Consider the following 12,504-nt stretch of genomic DNA (forward strand, 5'->3'; position numbering starts at 1 on the left):
AATAACTCCATGACTATCCCAAAAAAACAGTCGCCAGCCAAAAAAATAGTGTTTGCTTTTTCTGGAGCCGGTTCCCCCTTTGCAGTCCACTGATTGGACTGTATTTTTGTTTCGGACGTATAATGGTGCATCCATGTTTCATCTACAGTAATCAAACGGTGCCAAAATTTGGATTTATCGTGCCTTAACTGCGCCAACAGAATGCCTGAATATTGATTTAATACATGACAAACAAATTCTCTTGATATGTTTATGACCTCTGCTATCTCTCTCACTTGAATTCGGCGGTCGTCTAGCACCATTTGGTGAACTTTGGCGACGTTTTCATCGGTAGTTGCAGTTTTTAGACGTTCCGAATGTTCATCGTTTCCCAAGCTCTTACGGCCACTTTTAAATTCAACTGCCCACAATTTCACTCTGGTAAATCATGATGCAGAGTCCACATACCCAGAATTCAACTCATTTTTGATTTGCGTAGTACCACATAAGTACCGAAAACTTGTGAATGTGAATGTCTGGAACTCCATCTAGCTTTTCCTAATACGACTAATGATCAGTCCGTGCAAAGCTTATTGTTAAATCATCTGAAAATGGAATTTTTAACAGGTGATGATCGACTGTATTGTCAAACATGCGCCAAACTAACTGACTGTTATAAGGAAACAAGTATAGCTGAGGCTCCAGTCAATCTAATAATAACACTGATGATTTTCAAACAAGTCTCAACCTCTAACGGAAGCAAGAAACTCTTTGGAAGGTTCGAAATGGATGAACATTTCAACCTAGCAGACCACTATTATAATATTCATACAGTCATTGTTCACTGTGGTTCTGGCGTTGAATTTGGTCATTATTACGCCTTGGTCAAAGAAGAAACGGACTGGTTTAAGTTTGACGATAGTCGTGTCACGAAGTGTTCTGGCGATGCATTGAATTTATTGGAGCCTCTGGAGATACCCTACATTTTGTTTTATAAGAGAGAGATGATGTGGTGTTGCAGGTTTTTCCGGGTTTTCCTGCAGCTGAAAAAGCAAATGCGCCACTGGAATCAATGAAGTCGCCCCGGAGCGCCAATGAATTTTTATTGTTGTTTTTATTTTATTTTTATCGTTGTTTTAATAAAACTTCATAATTTTTTATTTAGAATATTTTTTCAAAAAGGGCTAATTCGGTGAAGCATAAGTTTTCATTATGTCAAAGATTTGAGATAGGTGAATAAAGGTCCACAGTATGCGATAGTGATATGAAGATTCTATTTCACGTATTTTTAATCCCAAAAGTGAATTCCTGAAATAGAAGGTTTTTTAAATAGTTGCGATTTTGGATAGCCGTATCTTAGAAAATAGATCGGAACGCCATGGTTTGACTTCAGATTCGTCATCAGCTAAAAAAATAAGTCGAAGAATTTCTTTCAAAAAACCACCAGCCGTTTATGAGAATAATTACCACATCAATACTGAGCGACTACGGACATATGCCTTACAAAACGAAGTCTAACGACAAATTACAACATTGTTAAGAGAAATATGAGAGGAGCTGAAAAAAGAAAAGAATATGAATACAAGGAAGTAATTGAAAATTGGTAAGTACATCAACGTTTCTTATTATTTAATTTTCATCATCAATTCTACGAGTACTATATATAGTTATTTTTCAAATCTATCCTGCTATGAATGAACTTTGCAATCATATTTTAAATTTTTTCTCAAACGATTCATGCACTTTGAAGAGTTTTTGTCCTGAAAATACAATACTTCTTTGACCGACAGTATTTTTCATAGCAGGGATATTTACAGTATTACCGACTCTCCGACTCTCAATCAACAATACTTCCTACAAGGAATCACTCTCAAATAAAAGACAGTATTTAAAGAAGAGGCATATAAATTCATTTATTCTTTATGTATGATGAGAATACATCCATGATTATTTCACTTCACCCCATATCGATGACTGAATGTGTATTTCAGACCTCTACACAAATGTTCATGAATGGATATTCGAAGAAGACCTACAAATATATCAAATATTTCACGTACCTCAAACGATTAAGTGTACAATAAAAGTGCCAACTGGAATTTCTCACTGCTAAAATTAGATTCTTATATGTAGGTTAACTCAAGATATTTCATATTGAATTTGTAATCACCATGAGAATCAACCTTATCGGGGATCTAGTCATAAATCTTCCATGCTGAAATATACTTTTTGAAATCGCTGGTAACTCTCATTGGATTTAATGGTAGATCGTTAGAATCTTGTATTCAACTTGGGAGTTCTATTTGGCCTGCTTTAAGAAATATCAATTTGTTAGGACTCCAACTGGTGTAATCTACCTTTCAAAAATCCACATCAGTTTTACACTTCAATATATTTTTTGACGGAATTAATTGAATCGATTTAATTACAAACTACTTCGATAAAGAGTTGTTATTTTTTTAGTACTGTTGTGAATATATCAGGTAGAAACACACTGCAAGAATAATTAGTAGTTTTTGTTTGAAAATTGGATCTGAACACAAAGTTTTATTTTGTCATTAACTAAATATTTTTTTGTTGACCATGTCTTGACATGGCAAAATGTCTGCGGAACATATCATCTCTGTACAATAGCTTCTCCCCTTCATACTTTTCAGCATAATATGTATAATATTGAATTTATCACTTCACTGAGAAATTAATTATGAATTTCAAATAATATTAATATTGCCACATCTCATCATGGTCTGATGTGTTGATGAGAGCAATCTGAACCCTTGATATGTTGATCCAGTTTGAAATGCTGGTGCAACTTTGTCAAAATAACAAAACTATTTCGACGTTCAATATTTTTTCAGGCTGTAATTTGAGGCTACTTTCATTCCAGTTATGAAAACTGGAAATAACATAACTGGAACATAAACTGGAAATAGTATGGGTTCTGTTAACTTGACGTTGAACCTCCCAGAACCTTTTGCCAACTACTCTAAAGGATTCCACATTTTCTTTTTGAAAATTTTCATTAAGCCAGTAACTTCAGGTCCCTTTCTGAGCGTCTTTACCATCCTATAGAACAATTTTTTTCCTCATTCAACTGGATATTCAAGTTGAGTATCTCATGATGGATAGTAAGAACGGAACCAACCCCTTTTGAAAATATTCGTCAGTATTTGATAAATCAAAATACAATTTTCAAAGAAAGAATCCGTATGTTCTGCTAGCCTAACACTAATTGTGGATATTTTCATTTCTTCAATAATTCTGGGGAGTCACTTCAGTCTTCTTCTTTACCCCAGTTAAACATTTTTACTAATTTTGTAAAATTTATATTGAACGGTTATTTCACGCACATGCAGATATAATTTCAAAAATTGAACTGGTTCATATTTTATGAAATCCCACTCAGGCCGGTGATAGCCAACTTCTTCATGGAGCAATTTGAGAAGAAGGCAATCGACGCTTTCGATTTGAAACCAACCATTTGGCTACGATACGTGGATAACATCTTCGTCATCTGGAGACATGAGAGTGACAGACTGAACCTATTTACAGACCACATAAATGCTCAATACCCTAGCATCAAGTTTACCATGAAGACTGAACAGAAACAACGGATATATTTTCTAAATGTACTAGTCGAAAGGCCTGACACACGACTGACATATAAAGTATTCCGAAAACCGAGACATACGGATTGATATCTGCATGCACTTTGGAACTATCATCCAAGTCAAAAGCGGGAAACTATCAACACCCTGACGGAACGTACCCGTAGAATATGTAAACCGGAACACCTACAACAAGAATTGGAGCATCTTCAAGGGGCTTTAAGATCGAATGGATACAGTGTAACCGAAATCAACAAAGCCATGAAACTGAAGACTTCCACAAGTCAAAATAGAAAGGAAACATCTCTAGGGTTGCATATAGAATCGGAAAAATCTTAGATAAAAACAGTGTTCAAGCCCACCAAGAAAATATAACAAAGCCTGAGATCTGCGAAAGACAAAAGAAAACCCCTATAAGCTACGGGGGTATATCGTATAACATGCACCTGCGGAAAAGTTTATATTGGTACCATCAAAAGATCCACAAGGCTGAATGAACATCGGAGAAAACTGTACATTAGGTCAAATAGGCAAATCAGAAGTAGCGGAACACACGCTCAGTGAAGAAGATCACACGATACTGTTTGAAGATGTGAAACTACTTACCCTCGATCATGGATACCACAGTAGGATTGTACGGGAAGCCATAGAAATCCATAAACATACGGAAAACTACAACAGAAAAGAGAAGGCGGTAACGCTTAACCGAATATGGAATCCGATACTAAAGGATGCTAAAGTGGCAACAGCGCAATGCAATGTAACGTCATCAATAGATAATAACACTTCGGCCAATAGCATCAACAAGAGAGTCAACATAAATACAACCTATGAACTAGATATCATCAGTCATTGGTGTATCATCAAGATGAATGAATCTCTGAAGAAGCCAGCCACTCGTACTGCCGAAACGTTACGATGCAGTTCAAACTATGCCGCCCTTCAAACCCTAATGAAGATAGTAACACTGAATGAAAAATTTCGATGATATGACACTCACTTCATTTCATTCGAATTTAAAGATAAGAAGTACTTAATGAAAGATTCAATAGTTGAAAAACGCGTAGGCATTAGTGTAAGGTTTGTATCCTACACCGTGAGGTACGTGAAAAGTGACCTAAGTCTGAGAACTGTGTGCCTAGGTAGAATCCGAAATTCCCAAAGGTTATTACTTAAATGTTCATTATATGTTTTGATAAATTAGCAGTAGATATGAAAATAATTATTTAAGTTTATTTTTCTCTTAGATACTTATAGACTTCAATATCCTATTTGAAAGATTTCATACCAATATGCAATTGAAAAACCCATTGCTATTTCCTGCCAAACAACCAATTTTATGTGTTTCGATGATTTACAGATCCACGATCAACGGACCAAAGTAACTGTTACATTATTGTTATAAAATCAGTGTAAGATATTTATCTAGAAGCAATATCTATCGATTTTTATCTATCAGTCACTATGAAAGAGGTAGGGGTTGCATTTTTATATCCTCAAAAATCATTTTCTTCCCTTCTTATCTAATTTTGCGCGCAAGCCTATGTTTTGAATAGAAATGCAACGTTATCCCCTGTTTTGCTCGCAACATCAAAGTGGGCTATGAAAATCATTTCTTTTTCTAAACAAATTACGATATTAGGAAGAGGAAGGACGAATCCATTTTTTGGACGTGGCGTGCATCTATTATTTGTATTTTTTGATTATTAATAAGTTCGAAAATTAATTTAGTGATAACGGTTAGTTAGACAGACGTGCGTAGTTATAGTGGTTACTTGTGTAGTGCCTTATAAACGTTTCTCTGACTTTGAATAAGTACCGCAGACATGATGGCAAATAGATGAGGAAAAGGAAGGTAAGATGGAAGTTATATTCATGATTAGGTATTGTATGTTTAGCTTGAATCTGGATACGCAACAACACGCCTTTGATATACAACCAGATGACAAAATCCAATATAGAACAGAATTCTTAAAAAATTGTTGACACATGTTGGGAATTAACCTCTCAGGTTAGTTTACTATCCAATCTTACCATTTGATTTATGTTAGGTGTTCTAAGATGTGAAGTCGAGTAAATTATTGGTCGAGTAAATTATTGGTTTACAGATCGCATGCGCAATGCGCAGTGTGAAAATGACGAAATTATTCAATGTCAGGGCCGGGGTAATAGGTAATGTGGAGGGGGGTTGCTTTGCAAAATGTTTTAAATACTACATCACAGTTTTCACAATCAAAATACAATTAAGTAAAACTCTTTTAGGGAAAAATCAATGCATAAAAGTATATAACTCAAAGAGAACAATGTTTTCTATTTCTTATGGAACAAAATTACCGCGTATTTGGGGATACTTTTCCTTTGTTTGTAAATTCATTATAAAAAAGCCTACCCAGGCACGTATCATTTGAGATATAACTTTGCCGATTGATTTGTGGCACTGTTTCAATAATTGCAATAAATTTTCATTATATTTTATGTTGCGTCCTTATTGAATGTGAAAAATGCAGTACAGTTTGCAGTTTATTGAGTATAATATCTTAAAAACATTTTATTTTTCTAAAGAACAGTATAGAAATGAAAAAAAAATCTTTTAAGTTGAAAATATCTGCCAACTTTGCATCGACTTCTGGGAGATTAACTGACTGATTTTGAACGAATTCTTCTTGAGTCATCATTATAGTGCATGAATAACACATGCACAAAGCTCTCCTACAAATGTCCGTTACTGGGTCCGCAAAAATTTCAACAATTTCAGTTTAAATAAATTTATTTACTGAAATAATCGTGAATGAGTATTTGTCAACTTCACCTAAATGTTTTTTGTACATATATGTGATAAGGAACTAATGAATTGTGAAACACATGTTGCCGTTTCCTGAACTCTCCATTGGAAAGTTCACAATGGAGTGTTTTATGCATTAATTTCTTACTTCTTCGGATCAATTTTTTGTAGAAGTTGTTTAATTGATGGATGTAGCCGTTACTACGTGGTAGGAAATCATAATGAAGAAAAGAAAATTGAAACTTTTTATGTTCTTCACCACTTTTATTTGTAACTAACGTTACTGCAGTTTCATCCTATAAGGACATTTTCAAACTCAGTTGGAAGTTTGAAAGTGTTGAAAAACATAGAGAGTTTCATTTCTCATTTTTCAAGATAAGGTGTTGCATATTTCCACAATTTCCAATTCATATACAAAAGTTTCAAGAATCCAATTTTCCTTTCGGACATACACTACCAACATTTGTTTCTCAATGTATGGACTGCCTGAAACATTTTTTACCATTCTTCTTTTCGAACGAGGCCACGAAATGATTCAAAATATGAGTTTATTATCATCTCGACATCGTTGATCGATTAATTCAAAGATATATCATCGATTAAATACTGTTACAAATTAGTTATTACCAATCCAATATGTTAATGACTTCAATAATTTTGTTGACGTTTTATTCAACGGTACCTATCAAATCAAATTAAATCTAGTTTATAATTTTATGGTGGCCAGCATTCAGCACAAAATTTCCTTACAAATTTATTCAAGGCGGGTAAAGTATATGATTGACAAGATTTATGCGGAATTGGGTAACAGTACCGGATTGGGAACTGCGGAAAGGTGGAGTTTTACCGCGAGGCAAGTCGCTTTGGGTGGGCCACAGGGACCGGAACAAAAAATTTAAATATATCATTTCGATATTATTATATACAGTTATTGGTGCTCATATTTTCATCGATTTTCCTTGGCTGTAATTTTTATGTACTTAGCATATTGAGATATTTCAACTGCGTTGGAATACCAAAACCGGCTCTTTGAAACATTATGTTGGCGAGAGTTTCTAAAAAAATCAATATGTTCACACATGATCCTTGAATCTCTTCTTGTTATTCAAATCTATTTTGAGACTTCAAAGTGTATTTTATATCCTTGAATTTTAGATTTCAATCTTTGGACAGTCAGTTTTGAACATTGAATCATATAATTCCTTTTCTGCCAATCTCTCAATATTGCTTTGAAAATCTTTGCGACGTTACTAAGTAAGATCATACGACAATGACTACTTATACTGCGCATTTTAAAGGAGGATTTCTAACAACCGATGTTACTGAAACCAACTTTAGTATTTGTGTAATACGCCATTTCCATTGAACGCTAATAAACTGGTGAAATATTGCTAAATGTTTTTGAAACGGATTGACGTTTATAACACCGGAATTATTGAGTTTTGTGAACATCTACTTCAAGCGATATGATAATTTAGTGACATGAAAATTCCCTAATGCGTCAGAATGTAAATTTACTTTGGAAATGATACTTAATTGGATGGGATAGATTCTCACTGTCTGCTTGATCTAATGAGAAAACGGAAAGGATGGAAAAAAGAAAACAGATCATTCAGGTTGATCAAATATGTTTCCATTCAGTAGAACTTAAGAGCAAAAAATGGCTAATTTGTGTAATTAATGACTTGTTCATTTTGTGGAAATTCATGATCACTCCAAAGAAATGAATGAAAACACTTCTAATTTCCACTAGTTATTTTATTCAACCGACCGGTTTCGGGTGTTATCCGATTATCAAGTATAAAAACTAACTGATAGTTATTTATAATAAAGTATAAAAACTGAGTACTAGTTAGTTTTTGTACGTGATAATGGGATAATGAGGCGACAGATGAAAAATACTATTTCCTGAATATATGGAGCATGTCGGCGTAAAGAGCTGTACCATTTATTAATAGACGACAGTGAATGAATGGATAAATCATTGATTGTTAATTCCAAATACAAAGACGAAAATAAGTCGTTCTTTTTGCATTGTTGTAAAAAGAACGACTTATTTTCGTTATCAATCATCAACGTTTTTTCTGAAATACTCAAATTATAAATGTAGTGCCCACCCAGTTGGTATAAATCGTTTGGTAAATGCCGACTAACATTGCTGAGTTTCTGAACCTCCCGGAATCAAAGGAATATACAGGTAACTGTTTCAGAAGGTTTTTTGCTCCTTTGCCAGCAGAATCAGGAGCAAATATAACGGATATTAGGAAGCATGGAGGATGGAAGTCTACAACAGTAGCTGAGGGTTATATCGATCAATCTATTTCTTATAAAAAGGCTAAAGAATAATCCCAACAACTAGCTCCAGCGTCCACTTCAATTATATATATATATATATATATATATATATATATATATATATATATATATATATATAATATATATATATATAATATATATAATTATATAAATAATATATATTATATATATATATATATATATATATATATAATAATATAAACCATTAAAAATGTCACTTTTAATGACAGTTGTAAAAAAAATGTTTTTCTCACAACTTTTCCTGATATCTCAAGACTTTTGAAAATAAAAATATTAAAATTTGACGGATATAGCTTATCACATCCTAACTAGGTAATTTTCGTCTCTATCGAATCAGAAATTAACGAGTGAGATTTCTATATAGCTCTCATTGAAAAAACCCATATTATGCAAGATCTATCTAGTTATACCAAATATTATGCCGAATTTCACTAGTTCGGACTTCCATTGTCTAATATATAAAATGATTTTGAAATCCCTGAAACAACTAAAAAAGAAGAATTGAAAAATAAATAGCTGTAAATAAGAATTATACTAAGCAAAAAAAACCGAAATGAAATAATAGTGAAATAAAAACGATTGAACAAAAAAAATAAAAATAAAAAACACAAAATGAAAATAAAGATTAAAATAAAAAAGTTAAGAGATTTCAAGCCAAGTTAGTTCACGACGTTTCGATTGTTAGTATCCACAATCGTCTTCGGGTGATGACTGGGTTACTATCCACAATCATCTTCGGGTGATGACTAAACTGATTCCTCCGAGAGATGACTATTTATGGGTCGTTCGAGTACTTTCACTTATCCCCCCTTTCCATTTTTTCCGCTTCACTGGTTCAGTGGGAGATGACCGTTTGGCGGGAGTTGGCCATTTTTCGCTTGATGGTGGGTTTCCATATGTTGCGTATTTCTACGCTGGCTTGGTTGAATACGTTGTTGGACAACATGTATGCGGCTTTCTTGATTTTTCTCATAAACCAATGTTCCTTGGAACCACTCGATGTTGTGTTGATGGGTCCAAACATGGTCTGCTATTCCTGATTTGCTGGTTTCCCTCGCAGTGTGTGTTTCTTGTGCTCGGCAATGCGAACATTCAATGGCCTCTCAGTTTCACCAATATAGGATTTTCCGCACTCACAGGGTATCCGGTAAATGCAATTCTTGGAATCGCAGTCCGCGTTTTGTGGCCTGGTTTTCGTGAGGCTGCTACGGATAGTGTTACCGGATCTGAAGCAGGTTCTGATGCTGTACTTGGAACCAATTCTGCTTATCCTCTCCGATAATCCTCTGATGTAGCACTGGCTGTGACGACGGCTTCTCTTCCTTGCTAGGCTCCTGCTGTCTTTTAGCCAAAATCTTTTCTACACTTTGGAGTAACCATTCCGTTGAAAATCATTTTTGATGATGTCTAGTTCCTTCTCGAGACCTTCCTTCGTGTTACAGAGCCCGAAAGCACGGTCTAATAGAGTCTTGATGATTCTTATTTTAGTTGATTGATGGTGGTTGGAATTGTGGTTCAGATACTGTCCCGTATGAATGGGTTTTCGGTATACAGATGTTTCCCACTTGGTGTCGGTCCTCTTCACCAAAACGTCTAAGAATGGCAATTCGTTCTGGATTTCCTTCTCCATTGTGAAAGTGATGAAAAGTCCCACGCTGTTGATGTGTTTCAGGAAGGCGTCTAGTTCAGTATTCCCATGGTTCCATATTATGAAGGTGTCGTCAACATTTCTTAACCAGATTCGAGGTTTCTTGTGGGCTTTATCAGTGGCCAGAGTTTCAAACCATTCCATATATATGTTGACTATGACTGGTGAAAGTGGCGATCCCATTGGCAGTCCATCATCTTGTGTAAAGAAATAACAGTTTCATACACAGCATCCTAGTGATTCCATAATTACTTCTATAGGTAGATTCGTTCTCTCTTTCAGAATCCCGTCTTCGGATAGCTTTCTCTGTATGATTTGGAGTGCATCTTCGACCAGAACGCTAGTGTAAAGGCTTTCCACGTCGAAACTAATTTGTTGATCTTCCTGTGTTACTTCAATTGACCCTAGTAGTTCGACAAAATGCCTTGAATTCTTTACAAGAGTCATCACTCAAAGACGATTGTGGATACTAACAATCGAAACGTCGTGAACCAACTTGTCTTGAAATCTCTTGACTTTTTTATTTTTATGTTTATTTTTATCTTGTATTTTTTATCTTTATTTTTTTGTACAATTGTTTTTATTTTTACTTGTATTTTATTTCACTATTATTTCATTTCAGGGTTATTTTGCGTAATATAATTGTTATTTACAGCTATTTATTTTCAATTCTTCTTTTTTAGTTGTTTCATGGATTTCAAATCTGTTTAAAAAAAATCTGTTTCAAATCTGTTTTTCCGTTAACCAGCTGTCGCACCCCTACGAACGACAACCCTCAGAAGTCGAAACTTGGGAGAGCTAAGGATTAACGAGGTCTTACCTTTTAACGTGTGACTCCTAACACGGGTGGGACGATAGCAAGTGAAGATCGATCGTTCAGACTAGGGCTTGAACCACCGACCAACACGGCAGTCAATTCGAGTGAGTGAACAAATCACCCACGCCGAACCGCTTGGCTACCGACCGACCGATCATTTTATATATTAGACAATGGAAGTCCGAACTGGTGAAATTTATCATGAAACATTGTTAAACACCTTCATAGAAAATATTATGCATTATCAATAATTAATCTTCATGCAGTCATTTTTCACTGTGGTTCTGGCGTTGAATCTGGTCATTATTACGCATTGGTTAAAGACGAAACGGACTAGTTTAAGTTTGACGATAGTAGTGTTACTAAATATTCTGGCGATATCTTGAACTTATTGGAGCCTCTGGAGACACCCTACATTTTATTCTATGAAAGAGGGGACATGGGCAGATCAAGATCTTCAGATGATGTGGTGCTGCAGGTTTTTCCGGGTTTTCCTGCAGCTGAAAAAGCAAATGCGCCACTGGGATCAATCAAGTCGACCAATTTCTTTTCTTACATATCAGCAATTTAGGTAAATAATTCTTATTTGCGACTTTCTATTACTACCATTCCAAAATTGTTAACCATCTCCAATTTTCATCTATTTTATTTGTAGGTTGTAGAGGTCATCTTCTAATTAAAACGTCTGTATCTTCTATGAAATCATTCATGAACTATCTTACTGAAAATTAAAAATAAAATCAATTCCACAAATTGAAGTGAAATATCTGTTCCTTCGCCTAGAAGTGAAGGAAATTTCATACTGAAGCATCAGAAGACTAATTTCTTGCAATAAAAGTAAGACATAGGATGGGAGTTTTCTTTGTATATCGCAATTAGGTATTTATTTTTGAAGGTTGCACTAGTCAGTGACGGCTTGTGCATTGGAGAACAGGGGAGGCTAAAGTCATAAAGACTATATACACACAGAATAGCCCACCGGAGGCGCGAAAATTTTTATGTTGTTGCACGCTTTGCTTAATACTAAAGTTACGGCATGACAATGCGTAAAAGTGCATGAAGAGCTATGGACTTTGGACTTTATTTTAGTTTGTAAACCATTTAAATGGACGGTCATGACCGCAGCCCCATCTTTGGTTTGCGCAATCAACTTTTGCCTAAAATTATAGGTGTCAGACGTAAGAATTAAAAAATTTAACAAATCGTCAGCTGTGCGTTCATATGAAACATCATGAAAACCCATAAAACGTTTTACTATATTACTATTTTGACATATCCAAAAACGATTGAAAGTTGTGATGTACAGGTAATATCGGTAGTTTCATCAATTTCC

Source organism: Leptinotarsa decemlineata, unplaced genomic scaffold (genome assembly GCF_025532065.1).
Source record: "Leptinotarsa decemlineata unplaced genomic scaffold, Ldec_3_MD MMD2_tig00000035_RagTag_RagTag, whole genome shotgun sequence".
Lineage (NCBI taxonomy): Eukaryota > Metazoa > Arthropoda > Insecta > Coleoptera > Chrysomelidae > Leptinotarsa > Leptinotarsa decemlineata.